Source organism: Mauremys mutica, unplaced genomic scaffold (genome assembly GCF_020497125.1).
Source record: "Mauremys mutica isolate MM-2020 ecotype Southern unplaced genomic scaffold, ASM2049712v1 001302F_np12_obj, whole genome shotgun sequence".
NCBI classification, from domain to species: Eukaryota; Metazoa; Chordata; order Testudines; family Geoemydidae; genus Mauremys; species Mauremys mutica.
The window spans coordinates 5769-25461 of record NW_025423159.1 but is presented as its reverse complement, the minus strand read 5'-3'; the positions used below and the strand labels follow the sequence as shown (position 1 = coordinate 25461).

General features: G+C 47.4%; 4 non-coding genes across 4 annotated transcripts; all 4 read right to left on the bottom strand.

Moving 5' to 3' along the window:
- Nucleotides 1–5827: 5827 nt before the first annotated feature.
- Nucleotides 5828–6023, bottom strand: LOC123357992. The gene has a single exon (XR_006575632.1). It is a non-coding gene; the product is annotated as a U2 spliceosomal RNA (small nuclear RNA).
- A 1138-nt stretch (nt 6024–7161) lies between these two features.
- LOC123357993 lies at nt 7162–7277 on the bottom strand. Its single transcript, XR_006575633.1, has one exon. It is a non-coding gene; the product is annotated as a U5 spliceosomal RNA (small nuclear RNA).
- A 5362-nt stretch (nt 7278–12639) lies between these two features.
- Nucleotides 12640–12711, bottom strand: TRNAE-UUC. The gene has a single exon. It is a non-coding gene; the product is annotated as a tRNA-Glu (tRNA).
- A 651-nt stretch (nt 12712–13362) lies between these two features.
- On the bottom strand, nt 13363–13435 carry TRNAK-CUU. Its single transcript has one exon. It is a non-coding gene; the product is annotated as a tRNA-Lys (tRNA).
- Nucleotides 13436–19693: the final 6258 nt, after the last annotated feature.

Below are 19693 nucleotides of genomic sequence, written 5' to 3'. Positions count from 1 at the left end.
GATGACCGGGAGAACCGTATGGTGACTTGCCTGCCTGGTGCGAAGGTTGCGGATCTCTCGAGGCATCTAGATAGACTTATGTGTAGTGCTGGGGAGGAGCCGGTGGTCGTGGTACATGTAGGTACCAATGACATAGGGAAGGGTAGGAGAGATGTCCTGGAAGCCAAATTTAGGCTGCTAGGGAAGAGACTGAAATCCAGGACCTCTATGGTGGCATTTTCAGAAATGCTCCCAGTTCCACGCGCAGGGCCAGGTAGGCAGGCAGAGCTTCAGAGTCTCAATGCGTGGATGAGACGATGGTGTAGAGAGCTGGGGTTCACATTCATTAGGAACTGGGGAAACTTCTGGGATGGGAGGAGCCTATACAGGAGAGATGGGCTCCACCTAAACCAAAGTGGAACCAGACTGCTGGCACTAAACATTAAAAAGGTTGTAGAGCAGTTTTTAAACTAGGAGATGGGGGAAAGCCGACTGCTGCAGAGGAGCGTGTGGATCGGACACAGACTTCTCTTAGGGGAGAGTCTGATGATAGAGAATCTCCAGGTTATAGTCAGGAGCAGAGGAATGAGAAGTATAATGTAAGGGCCGGATCAGATGATAAACAGTCACATAAAAAAGAATCTGGCACATCAGAAAAAGGCAGGCTAATAAACAGGGACAAGTTTTTAAAGTGCTTGTACACAAATGCCAGAATTCTAAATAATAAGATGGGTGAACTAGAGTGCCTTGTGATAAAGGAGGATATAGATATAATAGGCATCACAGAAACCTGGTGGACTGAGAGCAATCAATGGGACACAATCATTCCGGGGTACAAAATATATCGGAAGGACAGAACAGGCCGTGCAGGGGGAGGAGTGGCACTATATGTTAAAGAAAGTGTAGATTCAAATGAAGTAAAAATCTTAAGCGAATCCACAGGTTCCATAGAGTCTCTATGGATAGAAATTTCATGCTCTAGTAAAAATATAACAGTAGGGATCTATTATCAACCACCTGACCAGGACAGTAATAGTGATGATGAAATGCTAAGGGAAATTAGACAGGCTATCAAAATTAAGAACCCAATAATAGTGGGGGATTTCAATTATCCCCATATTGACTGGGAACATTTCACTTCAGGACGAAATGCAGAGTTAAAATTTCTCGATACTTTAAATGACTGCTTCATGGAGCAGCTGGTACGGGAACCCACAAGGGGAGAGGCGACTCTAGATTTAATCCTGAGTGGAGCGCAGGAGCTGGTCCAAGAGGTAACTATAGCGGGACCGCTTGGAAATAGTGACCATAATACAATAGCATTCAACATCCCTGTGGTGGGAAGAACATCTCAACTGCCCAACACTGTGGCCTTTAATTTCAAAAGGGGGAACTATACAAAAATGAGGGGGTTAGTTAGACAAAAGTTAAAAGGTACAGTGACTAAAGTGGTGTTCCCCAAGGGTCAGTCCTAGGACCAAAAGGGACTAAAGTGAACGCCCTTTTTAAAGACACCATAATAGAGGCCCAACTTCAATGTATACCCCAAATTAAGAAAAACAGTAAAAGAACTAAAAAAGAGCCACCGTGGCTTAACAACCATGTAAAAGAAGCAGTGAGAGTTAAAAAGACTTCCTTTAAAAAGTGGAAGTCAAATCCCAGTGAAGCAAATAGAAAGGAGCACAAACACTGCCAACTTAAGTGCAAGAGTGTAATAAGAAAAGCCAAAGAGGAGTTTGAAGAATGGCTAGCCAAAAACTCCAAAGGTAATAACAAAATGTTTTGTAAGTACATCAGAAGCAGGAAGCCTGCTAAACAACCAGTGGGGCCCCTTGACGATGAAAATACAAAAGGAGCGCTTAAAGATGATAAAGTCATTGCGGAGAAACTAAATGGATTCTTTGCTTCAGTCTTCACGGCTGAGGATGTTAGGGAGATTCCCAAACCTGAGCTGGCTTTTGTAGGTGACAAATCTGAGGAACTGTCACAGATTGAAGTGTCACTAGAGGAGGTTTTGGAATTAATTGATAAACTCAACATTAACATGTCACCGGGACCAGATGGCATTCACCCAAGAGTTCTGAAAGAACTCAAATGTGAAGTTGCGGAACTATTAACCAAGGTTTGTAACCTGTCCTTTAAATCGGCTTCGGTACCCAATGACTGGAAGTTAGCTAATGTAACGCCAATATTTAAAAAGGGCTCTAGGGGTGATCCTGGCAATTACAGACCGGTAAGTCTAACGTCGGTACCGGGCAAATTAGTTGAAACAATAGTAAAGAATAAAATTGTCAGACACATAGAAAAACATAAACTCTTGAGCAATAGTCAACATGGTTTCTGTAAAGGGAAATCGTGTCTTACTAATCTAGTAGAGTTCTTTGAAGGGGTCAACAAACATGTGGACAAGGGGGATCCGGTGGACATAGTGTACTTAGATTTCCAGAAAGCCTTTGACAAGGTCCCTCACCAAAGGCTCTTATGTAAATTAAGCTGTCATGGGATAAAAGGGAAGGTCCTTTCATGGATTGAGAACTGGTTAAAGGACAGGGAACAAAGGGTAGGAATTAATGGTAAATTCTCAGAATGGAGAGGGGTAACTAGTGGTGTTCCCCAAGGGTCAGTCCTAGGACCAATCCTATTCAATTTATTCATAAATGATCTGGAGAAAGGGGTAAACAGTGAGGTGGCAAAGTTTGCAGATGATACTAAGCTACTCAAGATAGTTAAGACCAAAGCAGATTGTGAAGAACTTCAAAAAGATCTCACAAAACTAAGTGATTGGGCAACAAAATGGCAAATGAAATTTAATGTGGATAAATGTAAAGTAATGCACATTGGAAAAAATAACCCCAACTATACATACAACATGATGGGGGCTAATTTAGCTAAAACGAGTCAGGAAAAAGATCTTGGAGTTATCGTGGATAGTTCTCTGAAGATGTCCACGCAGTGTGCAGAGGCGGTCAAAAAAGCAAACAGGATGTTAGGAATCATTAAAAAGGGGATAGAGAATAAGACTGAGAATATATTATTGCCCTTATATAAATCCATGGTACGCCCACATCTCGAATACTGTGTACAGATGTGGTCTCCTCACCTCAAAAAAGATATTCTAGCACTAGAAAAGGTTCAGAAAAGAGCAACTAAAATGATTAGGGGTTTAGAGAGGGTCCCATATGAGGAAAGATTAAAGAGGCTAGGACTCTTCAGTTTGGAAAAGAGGAGACTAAGGGGGGACATGATAGAGGTATATAAAATCATGAGTGATGTTGAGAAAGTGGATAAGGAAAAGTTATTTACTTATTCCCATAATACAAGAACTAGGGGTCACCAAATGAAATTAATAGGCAGCAGGTTTAAAACAAATAAAAGGAAGTTCTTCTTCACGCAGCGCATAGTCAACTTGTGGAACTCCTTACCTGAGGAGGTTGTGAAGGCTAGGACTATAACAATGTTTAAAAGGGGACTGGATAAATTCATGGTGGCTAAGTCCATAAACGGCTATTAGCCAGGATGGGTAAGAATGGTGTCCCTAGCCTCTGTTCGTCAGAGGATGGAGATGGATGGCAGGAGAGAGATCACTTGATCATTGTCTGTTAGGTTCACTCCCTCAGGGGCACCTGGCATTGGCCACTGTCGGCAGACAGATACTGGGCTAGATGGACCTTTGGTCTTACCCGGTATGGCCTTTCTTTTGTTCTTATGTTCTTATGTCTCTTTTCCAAGATGAAAAGTCCCAATCTTATGAATCTCTTCTTAGATGGAAACTGGTCCATATCCCCTCATCATCTTTGTTGTCCGTTTCTGAATCTTTCCCATTCCCTTATACCTTTTTTGAGATTGGGGCGACCGCATCAGCATGCAGTATTCAAGATGTGGGCGTACCATGGATTGATATTGAGGCAATATGATAGTTTCTGTCTTATTACCTGTCCCTTTCTTAATGATTCCCAATGCTCCGCTGCACATTGAGTGGATGTTTTCAGAGAACTATCCACAACGACTTCCAGATCTCTTTCTCGAGTGGTAACAGCTAATTTAGACCCCATCGTTTTATAGGGATAGTTGGGATTATGTTTGCCAATGTGCATTACTTTGCACTTATGAGCACCGACGTTCATCTGCCATTCGGTTGTCCCATCACCCAGTTTTGTGAGATCTCTTTGTGGCTCTTGGCAGTCTGCCTAGGACTTAACTCTCTTGAGCAATTTGTATCATCTGCAAATTTTGCCACCTCACTGTTTAGCCCTTTCCCCAGATCATTTATGAATAAGTTGAACAGTACTGCTCCCAGTACAGACACCTGGGATAAGAGAGGGCAGATCCTCTTCTGACACTGGCAGACCAGGTGCCAGCTCATGCCAGGGTCCCTAGGCCTTACTGAAAAGTGACAAACGCATGGCTGGAAACTAGTCTTGCTCACCTGTTTGTTAGTGTTGTTAAAACAGGCATTAGCTTTATAAAAACGTGTTTAGAGTTTATGACAAGCTCGTGAGTTGCTGCATGCATTATTCTCACCTATAATAGCCGTAGCCCATGTTGTAAGGTGATATATAAGCATTGGCACTAAAGCTGTAAACCCCTTGCCGCCGCCACGCCACCAGTCAGGAGAGAAGTATTACCATATGTGAAATGGTAGTTTACCAGAAGAGGCATCATCTCCTTTCCAACAAGAGAAGGCCCTGACTGAGACATCAGACAAGCCACTGTGGATCATCTGTGGACAAAAGACTTGGTTGATTGCTCCTCCTCACACACCTACGAGGAGGCAGAGCCCTGCACAAACACTTGCCCCCATCAGCTTGAGCTCTGGGGGAATGGAATAAAAATCCCTGTCAGGAAGAAACTGTTGTTCCCCCCTCCCCACGATGCTGCTTGGATTTCAGGGAGACGGCACACCTTCTAAGCAGCAGCAAGGGATCCCGGCTGTTTGGCTAGGGTTAGCCCTAAAGGACATACAGAGCTTGCGTGTTACAGCAGCTTCTACTACCCCTGGGTGGCAAGATAGAGTCAGGGTGCCCAAGGGGTCTGTCTGTGACTCCATGTTAAGGCTGTTCTAGTGCCTGAGGAGTTCACACTTGATACTTGGTGGGTGAAATTAAAGTGAGGAGCCCCGCTGCCTGCCAGCCCCAGGCACCGGGGGCTGCTGCTCTCTGGGACTCTGGCCACACTAGAAAGGTAAGTTTCTAGCTTGCCTGGTTCAGAAAACCAGAAGGGAAAGAAAGAGAACCCACATTACATTTTTTTAAAAAAGAATCCTCCTGATTTGTAAGCCACTGTCATGATTTGGGGGATTTTCCAATAGCTAGGATGGCAACAATGAGAAGCTAAGGGTTATTATGTAGCATTTAGATTACAGTAGGCTTGGGGGGGGGAAATCAGGATTGGGGCCCCTGTGTGCCGGGTGCAGCACGACTCCTAGTGCCTTGTCTTGATCTTACGAACCAAGATACATAGAACGTAGGCCGGGTGGGGAGAAGTCTATGTAACTCATGCAGTTGTGGATATACACGTGACCTCAAATATTACCAACCGCCCCACCCCACCCGAAAAATACAAAAAAAAAAAAATCCCATCTCCCCAACAGACCCAGAATCTGGAAAGCATTTGTCCCTCATACTGTTGAAAAGACTCACAGCAGAAAGAAGGAGTCCAGCTTCTTAAATAACTCTCTAGCAAGACAAAGAAGAACCTCTCATATCTATAGACTCACAAAACACTTCCAAGAAACTGTAAAGAAAGAAAAACACCCAGATTTTTCTGCTACTTCAAAAAACATTTGCTTTAAAGAAAGTATCACAGTTCAACTCTTTTCTGCTTTTCTAACCAGAAGGTTCTCCTCTAAAGGAGATACACCGTTCCTGGAAGCACTGCAATACCAGGTCAATGCATAGGGCAGACAAAGCAAGCTTCTGTTCTAACCCCCCCTGCTTCAAAAATCAAGTTAATATACAGTCCTCACATCAAGGACATATCAGAGATTAAACTGATAAGAACAGAAACGACACTTTGATCTGAGCTCCAAGGAGCCAAGAAGCAATACTCACACTCTGCTATGCACACACACCCCTGCGCCCACCCATTTCGACCTCACCAGGACGAGCTCCCAGAACTGCAACAAACACCACCACTCGGGAACTCTACCTGAGAATCACTTCCCCAAAATGACTCCAGTGGAAGACTTCAAAGCAAGAACCCTTAACACACAATTCTGTTCAAAGACAGACAAGTCTTGCAGACGCCTTCCTCTCCCTGGTTTCCCCTCTATACTCCTAATTTCCATAAAGCCACCCACTGACCTGGACTACCAATCTCTCACTGTTAACTCTTACAGCAAAACAGGGCAAAGAAAGCCTATGCAGGCGCTATTCCGCAGCCCCGAGGCTCTTTTCTGCTCCTTCCCACACAACTAGCTCAAACAGACAGTCAATTGCATCAAAGCAATTCCTCGCCATTTGGGGCACTGGTGCCCCTTAGTCGCTCTGAGGTGATCGGCTGGTTCCTTCTGGCCTGAAACGCTAGGAATCTGACTCAAAGGGCCACAACCTTCCTCTTCTTCTGCTCCTATGAACCAGCCCTCATCTGGGCAAAATGTTTACCGTTTCCTAAGTTAAAACACTGGTGTTTTCCCAACAGGAAAGGGATGGACAATTTCTCTTCTGTGGGAAGACGAGGGAAACCATGCAATCACCTTCTGGAAGGTATATTAAGGAGGGCGGCGGAAGAACCGTCACGGACTAGACTAAGAAAGCAGCTCTTGAACTGACCTTCCAACAATGACAAACTAAAATCTGCAAGAGCAGTCTTTCAACTCAGGGGCCCAATAATAAGCTGTTACGAATAACTAACCGAAGAGTTACAAATGACTCCAAACCAGACACTCTTAGGACAAACCAAACGTTAACACAAACAACAACACATTTCTTTGCTGCTCTTCCACCGTGATACTCTCCTCCACCGTTCCTGCTAAAACATACAAAACTAAAGAGCCAGCGGAATACACATCACAAAACAGTCCCTGGCTAGCTAGGAAGCCATCTCACTGGCACAAGAACCTTAAAGAAAAAAAAAACCCAAAAATCATTTTCAGAGCTCTGAGCTTTTTTCATACTATAGAAAAGCTTCAGCCAGTGACACCAGTTCAGGGAGCACTCTTCTGTTTTTCTCACAGCAGGCAACAGCCTTGCCAAAGCAAAGCCTTACAAAATTGGGTACAAACTCATAAATATTCCTCTCCATGGAAATCTTTAGTAAAAGGCGAAAGATTTATACGAACTGAAGAGAAAGCAGAGTATTTATTAGGAGAATAAAAGATGGACACCAGAACTGAGGCAGACTACGGACACCGCATTCTGAGAAAACAATGGTGAACCTCCAACTCCAGCAGTGTGGGCCACATAGACAAGTAACCAGCACCCACAATCTTTACAAGCTTTTTTCCAAAATAACTCATCTTTTGGAAAAATAGGTTGAGCCTTTTTGACAATCTGGCTAAAGATTTTAGTGCCTAACTGGGAGCCTAGTTCTTCTGCAAATCTGGCCCTAGCGGTGGGTGTGAGACCTTCTGAAAATTCTGGCCAATGTGTCTGGAAGCTCCAAGAAGCATCGCAACTTTGAGCATTTACTAGAACAGGATGAACAAAACCTTCCTTCCTTGACCTACAATCACCTTGATTCCAGGTTGAGGTTTCAAGAGAATTGATTTGATTCTTAGATGCAATGCGAAACAAACACCCTCCTGTAGACATTGGAAGAGGGAGGCTGAAATGGATCTGCCACTAAACCACGTTGCCTTTCATAGAATAGAATCATAGAATCTCAGGGTTGGAAGGGACCTCAGGAGGTCATCTAGTCCAACCCCCTGCTCAAAGCAGGACCAAACCCAACTAAATCATCCCAGCCAGGGCTTTGTCAAGCCTGACCTTAAAAACCTCTAAGGAAGGAGATTCCACTACCTCCCTAGGTAACCCATTCCAGTTCTTCACCACCCTACTAGTGAAAAAGTTTTTCCTAATATCCAACCTAAACCTCCCCCTCTGCAACTTGAGACCATTACTCCTTGTTCTATCATCTTCTACCACTGAGAACAGTCTAGATCCATCCTCTTTGGAACCCCCTTTCAGGTAGTTGAAAGCAGCTATCAAATCCCCCCTCATTCTTCTCTTCTGCAGACTAAACAATCCCAGTTCCCTCAGCCTCTCCTCATAAGTCATGTGCTCCAGCCCCCTAATCATTTTTGTTGCCCTCCGCTGGACTCTCTCCAATTTATCCACATCCTTCTTGTAGTGTGGGGCCCAAAACTGGACACAGTACTCCAAATGAGGCCTCACCAGTGCTGAGTAGAGGGGGATGATCACATCCCTTGATCTGCTGGAAATGCCCCTACTTATACAACCCAAAATGCCATTAGCCTTCTTGGCAACAAGGGCACACTGTTGACTCATATTCAGCTTTTCGTCCACCGTAACCCCTAGGTCCCTTTCTGCAGAACTGCTACCCAGCCATTCGGTCCCTAGTCTGTAGCAGTGCATGGGATTCTTCCGTCCTAAGTGCAGGACTCTGCACTTGTCCTTGTTGAACCTCATCATATTTCTTTTGGCCCAATCCTCTAATTTGTCTAGGTCCCTCTGTATCCTATCCCTACCCTCCAGCGTATCAACAACTCCTCCCAGTTTAGTGTCATCTGCAAACTTGCTAAGGGTGCAGTCCACACCATCCTCCAGATCGTTAATGAAGATATTGAACAAAACCGGCCCCAGCACCGACCCTTGGGGCACTCCACTTGATACCGGCTGCCATCTAGACATGGAACCATTGATCACTACCCGTTGAGCCCGACCATCTAGCCAGTTTTCTATCCACCTTACCGTCCATTCATCCAGCCCAGACTTCTTTAACTTGCTGGCAAGAATACTGTGGGAGACTGTATCAAAAGCTTTGCTAAAATCCAGAAATAGTACATCCACTGCTTTCCCCTCATCCACAGAGCCGGTTATCTCGTCATAGAAGGCAATTAGGTTAGTCAGGCATGACTTGCCCTTGGTGAATCCATGCTGACTGTTCCTGATCACTTTCCCCTCCTTTAAGTGGTTCAGGATTGATTCCTTGAGGACCTGTTCCATGATTTTTCCAGGGACTGAGGTGAGACTGACTGGCCTGTAGTTCCCTGGATCTTCCTTCTTCCCTTTTTTAAAGATGGGCACTACATTAGCTTTTTTCCAGTCATTCGGGACCTCCCCCGATCGCCATGATTTTTCAAAGATAATGGCCAATGGCTCTGCAATCTCATCGGCCAACTCCTTTAGCACCCTCGGATGCAGCGCATCCGGCCCCATGGACTTGTGCTCGTCCAGCTTTCCTAAATAGCCCCGAACTACTTCTTTCTCCACAGAGGGCTGGTCACCTCCTCCCCATACCGTGCTGCAGAGTGCAGCTGTCTGGGAGCTGACCTTGTCTGTGAAGACAGAGGCAAAAAAAGCATTGAGTACACTAGCTTTCTCCACATCCTCTGTCACTAGGTTCCCTCCCTCATTCAGCAAGGGGCCCACACTTTCCTTGACTTTCTTCCTGTTGCTAACATACCTAAAGAAACCCTTCTTGTTACTCCTAACATCTCCGGCTAGCTGCAACTTCAAGTGTGATTTGGCCTTCCTGATTTCACTCCTGCATGCCTGAACAATACTTTTATACTCCTCCCTGGTTATTTGTCCAATCTTCCACTTCTTGTAAGCTGTTCTTTTGTGTTTAAGACGAGCAAGGATTTCACTGTTAAGCCAAGCTGGTCGCCTGCCATATTTACTTCTCTTCCTACACATCGGGATGGTTTGTTCCTGCAACCTCAATAAGGTTTCTTTGAAATACAGCCAGCTTTCCTCGACTCCTTTCCCCGTCATGTTATTCTCCCAGGGGACCTTGCCCATCAGTTCCCTGAGGGAGTCAAAGTCTGCTTTTCTGAAGTCCAGGGTCTCTGTTCTACTGCTTTCCCTTTTTCCTTGTGTCAGGATCCTGAACTCTACCATCTCATGGTCACTGCCCCCCAGGTTCCCATCCACTATTGCTTCCTCTACTATTTCTTCCCTGTTTGTGAGCAGCAGGTCAAGAAGAGCTTTTCTCCTAGTTGGTTCCTCCAGCACTTGCACCAGGAAATTGTCCCCTACACTTTCCAGAAACTTCCTGGATTGCCTGTGCACTGCTGTATTGCTCTCCCAGCAGATATCAGGGTGATTAAAGTCACCCATGAGAACCAGGGCCTGTGATCTAGCAACTTCTGTTAGTTGCTGGAAGAAAGCCTCGTCCACCTCATCCCCCTGGTCCGGTGGTCTGTAGCAGACTCCCACCACGACATTACCCTTGTTGTTCATACTTCTAAATTTAATCCAGAGACACTCAGGTTTTTCTGCAGTTTCATACTGGAGCTCTGAGCAGTCATACTGCTCTCTTACGTACAACGCAACTCCCCCACCTTTTCTGCCCTGCCTATCCTTCCTGAACAGTTTATATCCATCCATGACAGTACTCCAATCATGTGAGTTATCCCACCAAGTCTCTGTTATTCCAATTACATCATAATTCCCTGACTGTGCCAGGACTTCTAGTTCTCCCTGCTTGTTCCCCAGGCTTCTTGCATTAGTGTATAGGCATTTAAGATAACCCGCTGATTGTCCCGCTTTCTTGGTCTGAGACAGGAGTCCTCCCCTCTTGTAATCTCCTGCTTGTGCTTCCTCCCGGTATCCCACATCCCCACTTACCTCGGGGCTTTGGTCTCCTTCCCCCGGTGAACCTAGTTTAAAGCCCTCCTCACTAGGTTAGCCAGCCTGCTTGCAAAGATGCTCTTCCCTCTCTTCGTGAGGTGGAGCCCGTCTCTGCCTAGCAATCCTTCTTCTTGGAAGACCATCCCATTGTCAAAGAATCCAAACCCTTCTCTCCGACACCATCTGCGTAGCCATTCGTTGATTTCCACGATTCGACGGTCTCTACCCTGGCCTTTTCCTGCCACAGGGAGGATAGATGAGAACACCACTTGCGCCTCAAACTCCTTTATCCTTCTTCCCAGAGCCACGTAGTCTGCAGTGATACGCTCAAGGTCATTCTTGGCAGTATCATTTGTGCCCACGTGGAGAAGCAGGAAGGGGTAGCGATCCGAGGGCTGGATGAGTCTCGGCAGTCTCTCCGTCACATCGTGAATCCTAGCCCCTGGCAAGCAGCACACCTCTCGGTTCTCCCAGTCAGGGCGGCAGATAGATGACTCAGTCCCCCTGAGGAGAGAGTCCCCGACCACCACCACCCTCCTCCTCCTCTTGGGAGTGGTGGTCGTGGAACCCCCATCCCTAGGAAGGTGCATCTCATGCCTTCCAATCAGTGGAGTCTCCTTCTGCTCTGTTCCCTCAGGTGCATCATCCACTCCACTCTCTGCACTAATACCTGTGGAGAGAACATGAAAACGGTTGCTCACCTGTATCTGTGTTTCTGGTACATGGATGTTTCTGGTACTCTTTCCCCTTCTGGAAGTCACATGCCGCCACTTATCCTCGCTGGCCTTCTGCCCCAGCTGCGTAGCCTGCTCTGAATCTTCAGAACGTTGTGCCCGCTGCAGCTGATCCTGACGTCTATCCAGGAAATCCTCATTTTCTTTTATGGAATGCAGGGTTGTTATTCGTTTCTCCAGACCTTGAATCTTCTCTTCCAAGATGGAGATCAGCTTGCACTTGGTACAGACAAAGTCGCTCCTATCCTGTGGAAGGAAGACGAACATGGCGCATCCTGTGCAGGTCACAACGGCGGATTGCTCAGCATCCATGGTCTCTTCCTTCTAAGGGCTCTCTCCAGGCAAACTCCCAGGCAAACTCCTTCTGTTTGCCTCTCTGCTGTTCGCTGCTCAGCTGGTTCGCAGCTGACTGCCTTTTTATAACAGTCAGGCCCAGCTGGAACAAAGCACTCCCAGATCAAACTGGTCAAACAAGCAATCAAACAATCAAGCACACAGTCAAACTGCCAAACTGCCCCCCCAACAGACACTCAGATACTCACCAGCACAGTCCCCCTACTGCAGCACTTAGCGTACCTCTGCTCAGAGGGATCCCAGGCAAACTCCCATAGAATCATAGTAGGTGGAAGCTTTCATCAGTAGCCACCTGAGCAAGAGGGTAACCACTGGCCTAGAGGTGAAAGGCCCATAGCCCATGCTCAGAAGCCTTCAGCGGATAGATCTTAGGAATGGAAAAGCTTAATGATCTTTCTCCGGGGTGTTACTTCCAAAGACTTGTATATAGCGCTGGGTGAAAGGTTTTTGGATGAATATTATATTTAGTGAAATATTTTGGTGGACCCAAAATGATTGTTTGGTTTGGTTTGGTTTCACCAAGAAAAGTGAAAAGAAAAGAAAAAGATCTTGGGTCAAAGTGCAATGTTGTTCTAATTTAGGTTAGGCTCGGTAAGAAGGAAGAACTAAATTGTTTGCACAAGTAAGTGTATTTGTGTAAAAGGGTGCAGAGGCTGGGCTTTAAGGGGCAGATAGCCATATTGTAGTAGGTGGAAGCTTTGCTTTCCCCATGGCCTCCAAAGAGTTTCCAAGCATTCTGAAGGAGGCCAGGAAGTTGCATTCTTCCGCTTGAACTCCAAAGTGAGGAAGGCAAGGTAGACTTTTGTTGAAGAGAGTAACTCCCTGACCGGGAATCGAACCCGGGCCGTGGCGGTGAAAGCGCCAAATCCTAACCACTAGACCACCAGGGAGATGACATTTGGGGGGTTGGGCATAACTTTCTAGGCCTACTTTCTGTCCAACTGAGGCCATTCGTTCGTCTTCAAAGGAGGTTAACACAAGCTCTGAGTTCTTCGTTTCCTTACGGTTCCCTTCCTATTTTTAGCACTGATATGAAAAAGACACAGAAAACATATTAAAACAATTTCCAGTATTGTTATACATTGAGGCCACGTCTTTTTTTTTTAAAAAAACAGTTTTATTGCTATCTTGTTTTACTCTCCATGGGCTTACAGAAATGTACGAGGGATGAATAAGATGTGGTGGAATCGTCAGCCTTAAGCAATCTCCATCCCAATGAAGAGGGCTGGTGGAGGATTTGAGAAAGAAGCAGTTATCTCAACTACTGAGCGCTGGCGAAGATATAGAAATAAGTAGAGAAGCTCTACATGGCTGCTCAGGGGGTGGGGGGCAATCAGCTTCTGAAAGGTTATTTTTTCCCTCTCTTGCCTGGGCTAGAAGAGACTCAACTCTCTTAGGACCATGGAATTGTCAATGTGTCTTGTCTTCATGATGTACTAAAGGTCCGAGACCGCCTCAGCTGGTTGAGAGCACAAAGAGTGGATTCCTTTATGCTCTGAGACTCAAAGGGAGAGAGTGATGTGGAAGAGTGCAAGATCAAATGCCCAACGTGGGGCTCGAACCCACGACCCTGAGATTAAGAGTCTCATGCTCTACCGACTGAGCTAGTCGGGCTAGGCATCAAGGGCTCACAAAGGCACAGACAGTGCAAAAGAAGAGCGAAGGAAGTTTCTTTGCGTGCTGAGATTCGTTTCCTGACATTTGCCTTCTTTCCTGGTTCCTTCGCTCTCCAGCTAGCAAACAGGGCCCGTTCCAAGGCTAGTTAGATGCTGGTGTCTAGACCAGAGAAGTGGGGTTCATCTAGCAGCTGCTCAGAGAAACCTGGGTGGGAGGGTGGAATTTAGGATTCTCCCACCAGGAGGAGGTGCTGTTGCTCAGAAAAAGCTTCTCAGCGCCCAAAGAGGGGGCAGAGAAGACAGTTCCCCGCCGGCCGCCAGACACATCTTTTCGCAGGGAATCAGAACCCCCTGGGGTAAAACTCCTCCAAGGATGTGCGGCTCCAGGAATGTCAGAGAAGGGAAGGACTGTTTGCTTTAGGAGGTGGGTGCGGGAACCTGCAGGTCCTTAGGTCCCTGCAGCGTCCGATGAAAGCATTTGGGGGGAAGGGGCCGGGATAGACAAAGACAGGAAAGACGGGCTTGCGGCTCCTGTGCAAACACCATGTTGCCAGCGGTCCAAGAGAAGCGGGTGGGGGTTTCGAGCATTTTGGCTGCTTCCTGAGGGCACGGAACTCACAACCTGGCAATGCTCAGAGCCCCGTTCCTCGGGAGTTTTCTTTGTGTTGGTCTTGTGATGCTGAGGGAGGAAGCTGAAGCATCATTTGAGTTTGTTTCAGTGCCTTCGGTTGGGCTAAGGTTGTGACCCTGAGCACAGGGGTTCCAGCTCTTAACCCCTGAGGGAATGGACAATGGACCAACTTTTCTCTGAGTCCTGAAGCTGGGCTGCAGCCTGGCCTAGGAGGCAGCCCTATTGGTTGACCTACTGGCTCAAAGTCACTTGGTTGGTGTTGGTGTTCCCCAGGGATGCTGAAGGGCCTAAGGGAGGGAGGCTCAATGCTCCCCCCTATCAGTCAGGGCGGAAAAGGAGGGCTGCAAGAGTGAGCAGGTTGTTGGCTGGGCCTTCTAGTGTTCGGTTGGGGACGAGGTGGGGAACGTGAACTGGGAGAAATGGTTGCTGGCCTGTGAGGAATGGCTCAGCCAGTGGCGTAAGTGGACCTCGTCATTATCTATAAGGTTGTGATGCTCAAGACCCATCTGTGGGGAATTTCCTCAGCCACGTATTTCCCCCTGCTCCACGAGTGCTGCTGAGACCGAACACGGTGGCCTTCCACTTCTTGTGGGGCAATAGGATGTCCCCACCTAGTCAGGAGAAGTGTGGCTTTTCTGCCGTATTAGAAGGGGGGTTGGGCCTGGTGGGCTTTGAAGCCTTGTACGGCTCTACTGTTTTGTGTTTCAATTTTCAGTGGGTGGCTGAGCTGGAGGGCAGGTCAGGCCTGAGGGGAATGGTGGGGCAAATGCAAAGAACGCAACTGACTCTTCCGATATGGCCGTATTTTCTTTTTACCCCACTGGGTGCAGCACCGGGTATGGGATGGCCGATGGTAGGGGAAGGGGGAGCCCCCCCTCTAGTGTTCTTCTACCCCCACCTTACACCTTACACGATTTTCAGTGGATGGCTAGGTGGAAGGTGCTTGCAGGATGGCTTCATCCGCAACAGTGGCCGCCTTCACAGCAGCGGCGGCCACAGCAGCAAGACCCCCCCCCCCCGCCTTTGGCTCAGTCTGAACAGAGGTCAATGTACCACTGGGTGAGACAGGCCAATTTTAGGGAGCTTCCTCTGAAGGTGAGCAACTGTCCCCAGAACTTACTGACAGGAGCTTTAAAGTATTTGCAAATGTGCACGGCCAGCATGTGCAGAGCAAAGGCTGCCCAGGGGCACTGTGTCAGGCTCTGGCACCGCTTGAGACAATGGACCATCTTCAGCCACCAGGCAACCCAGGATCTACGGCAGGAATGGGGTGAGGAAGCAAGTCAAGCTGAGCAAGGCAGGCAAAAATTCATCTCCCCTTCGTGGGCGCTCGCAATGATGCCCTTTTTGTGTGCCAGGGCTGACAAAAACCTCCCAGACAGAGAAGCAGCAGGCCAAAAAGCCGTCTACACCAACATTCCACACAAAGATGGATTACAAGCCATCAGGAACAGTATCCCCGATAATGTCACGGCAAACCTGGTGCCTGAACTTTGTGACTTTGTCCTCACCCATAACTATTTCAGATTTGGGGACAATGTATACCTTCAAGTCAGTGGCAGTGCTATGGGTACCCTCATGGCCCCACACTATGCCAACATTTTTATGGCTGACTTAGAACAACGCTTCCTCAGCTCTCATCCCCTAACGCCCCTACACTACTTGCTCTACACTGATGACATCTTCATCATCTGGACCCATGGAAAAGAAGCCCTTGAGGAATTCCACCATGATTTCAACAATTTCCATCCCACCATCAACCTCAGCCTGGACCAGTCCACACAAGAAATCCACTTCCTGGACACTACAGTGCTAATAAGCGATGGTCACATAAACACCACCCTATACCGTAAACCTACTGACCATTATACTTACCTACATGCCTCCAGCTTTCACCAGAGCACACCACACAATCCATTGTCTACAGCCAAGCTCTAAGATACAACCACATTTGCTCCAATCCCTCAGACAGAGACAAACACCTACAAGATCTGTATCAAGTGTTCTTACAACTACAATACCCACCTGCTGAAGTGAAAAAACAGATTGACAGAGCCAGAAGAGTACCCAGAAGTCACCTACTACAGGACAGGCCCAACAAAGAAAGTAACAGAACCCCACTAGCCGTCACCTTCAGCCCCCAACTGAAAACTCTCCAGTGCATCTTCAAGGATCTACAACCTATCCTGAAGGACGATCCCTCACTCACAGATCTTGGGAGACAGGCCAGTCCTTGCTTACAGACAGCCCCCCAACCTGAAGCAAATACTTACCAGCAACCAAACAACAAAAACACTAACCCAGGAACCTATCCTTGCAACAGAGCCCATTGCCAACTCTGTCCACATATCTATTCAGGGGACACCATCATAGGACCTAATCACATCAGCCACACTATCAGAGGCTCATTCACCTGCACATCTACCAATGTGATATATGCTATTATGTGCCAGCAATGCCCCTCTGCCATGTACATTGGCCAAACCAGACAGTCTCTACGTAAAAGAATAAATGGACATAAATCACATGTCAAGAATTATAACATTCAAAAATCAGTTGGAGAACACTTCAGTTTCTCTGGTCACTCATTTACAGACCTAAAAGTCGCAATATTACAACAAATAACCTTCAAAAACAGACTCCCACGAGAGACTGCTGAATTGGAATTAATTTGCAAACTGGACACCATTAAATTAGGCTTGAATAAAGACTGGGAGTGGATGGGTCATTACACAAAGTAAAACTATTTCCCCATGTTTATTTGTCCCACTACTGTTACTCACACCTTCCTGTCAACTGTTGGAAATGGGCCATCCCGATAATCACTACAAAAGGTTTTTTTCTCCTGCTCATAATAGCTCACCTTAACTGCTCACTCTTGTTATTGTGTGTATGGCAACACACATTTTTTCATGTTCTCTGTGTGTGTATATATATCTATATAGATATATAGATATATATATCTTCCTGCTTCATTTTCCACTGCATGCATCTGATGAAGTGGGTTTTAGCCCACAAAATCTTATGCTCAAATAAATTTGTTAGTCTCTAAGGTGCCACAAGTACTCCTCTTTCTTTCTGCAGATAAATGAATGGAGGTTAAGTCCATGAATGGCTATTAGCCAGGCTGGGTAAGGAATGGTGTCCCTAGCCGCTGTTTGTCAGAGAGTGGAGATGGATGGCAGGAGAGAGATCATTTGATCTTTACCTGTTAGGTTCACTCCCTCTGGGGCACCTGGCATTGGCCACTTTTGGCAGATAGGATGCGGGGTTGGATGGACCTTTGGTCTGACCCAGTATGGCCATTCTTATGTTCTTATGAAGGGAGGGGCAGAGCCCTACAACAGAGTTTCTGTAGTGTAGTGGTTATCACGTTTGCCTAACACGCAAAAGGCCCATGGTTTGAAACCAGGCAGAAATATGCTGGGCTACTTTTCCCAGCTCCTAGTGGCCTGTCCCTGCTGTTGGAGGAGCAGCAGTGATTTCTATGCTCAAAAGGTCTGTTATACTTCCCCCGCTCCCACTTTTGTCTCCTCTCCCTCTCTGAATGCCCGTGAAGTGGTTTTCCCTGTCCCGCTCCCTCCTGGAATGCTCCTGGGATGAATGGGATGGTTGAAGAGCAGAAGAGCTCCCAGGTAGACAAGGTGTCTGGGACGCTAATTAGGCAGCACTCACACACCCAGAGCATGGACACTGCCCAAGGTGGAGTGTGACCAACCAGATGCAGCCAAGTCATCTCTAGTTGCAGGCCACTAGGTGCAGGTCCTTAAAAGGGGAAGGGGCCCTGTGCTCAGCAGTGCACTCACAAGCTTGTACCTCCAGTGAATCCCCTTTGCCTGGACCGCCTGGCCAGTGGTTCTCTGCGTTATATTTCATTGTGCCTCAGGAAGACTTACCTTCATCGCACCGTCCACAGCTGCGCTGTGGGACACTTACCTTGCAGAATCCTGATATCTCCAGTGCTGTGCCTGTTCTGGGAGCGTGAGTATGCAAGTGTGAGTGTGACACTCCCCACTTCTTCTTTTGAGCTTAGCTGTCAGTATAATAAATGTGCTGCTTTCTGCCAAACTCTGGTGGGTCATTAGTCCTCCCTACGCTTACTAGCTGGCCCAATTTTGGGTAACACCTGCGATAACCCCAACCCCTGCATGGCAGAGGGTACTGAAATGAGCTGAGAAAAAGCCTTGGCATCAGCAGGGGAAAGCTAGAGGATCTGGGCCAGTCACCTTTTGAAGTCTTTTGGCTTGGTCTCCTCTGCCCTTGGAGGTTGGCCTATGGAAGCCGGCTCTTCTGTGTGACTTGCCAAAGGAGGAAGTGAGGCGGCAATGGGGCAAAAGAGGAAAGTCGAGCTGAGGAAGGCAGGGCAGAAGCTAAACGCCTCAGTGCAGCTAAGTGGGATTAGTAGAGCACCACCCTTCATTCTGCAAAGCCTGGGGAGATGCGATTGGCTACTGGGAGGTAGAATCCTGTGCCTGCCTCTTGGCTTCCCAGGGATGGCTACTTGCATCCCAAGAGAAGAAAGACGATTCTGGGTGAAAGGAAGACAAGCAAAGCTCTGGGAGGAAATTTAGGTGCGGGCTCTGCGCTGGGGGAGGGGGTTGGGGTACAGGCGGGGTGGCGCTTACCCCGGGCACTGCAGCTCCCAAAGTGACTGGTACACACAACCCTCTGGCAGCAGCTCCTAGGTGGGCCATGCTAGGAGGTCTCCGTGTGCCGCTGCCTGCAGGCACCGCCCCCAGAGCTCCCAGTGGCTGCAGTTCCTGGCCAATGGGCGCTGCGGAGTTTGTACTTGGGGCAGGGGCAGTGAATGGAGACACTCCCCCTGCCCCAGGGGATGCTGGGACATGCCAACCACTTCTGAGAGTGGCAACGAGGGATGGAGGCAGAGTGGGCAGGGAACCACCTTAGTGCTGCTGGCACATCTCTGCACACCCATTGGGGGAGGGGAGCAGAGGGCCTCCATGTGCTGCCTGGGGTAGGGGCAGAACACAGAGCTGCCTCCCATCCCGGGTCTATTACAGGAGTGGGTGGGTGGGGTCTTTTGGTCTGCAAGGTGCAGCAGGTCGGTCTAGATGATCACACTGGTCCCTTCTGACCTTAAAGGCCCTGAATCTAAAAGGGAGAGGGAAGTAAAGAATTAAAAAAAAAAAAAACCAAACATTGTAATACCAGGATGACTCCAACAGCTCATTGTATAGTACTGCCCCTTTCTTCCTCCATTGTGTGTTGAATGACCTGCAGGACATTGATTCTCTCATTCCATTGATAAACTGATACAATGTGACTGAAATTAAACCAATTCCCAGCAAAAAAAAATCTCACTTGTCTGCAAATCGAACCCAAGTCAACTGCTTGGAAAACAGCTAAGCTCACCACTATACCACCAATGCATCTGGCAAAAGTACCACTTATGCTTGCCCAATGAGGCTAGAGCAGCATTGAGGCGCTTTTCTGCCTGTTAAAATGTACTGGATTCTCATCACTAAAAAAAACCTACCTCCATCTTCACTTGGGTTTGAACCATCAGCCTTTCAATTAGCCACCAAAGTTGTTTATCACAGGGTGTGTCTACACTACGGGATTATTCCAATTTTACATAAACTGTTTTTTGGAAAGATTGTATAA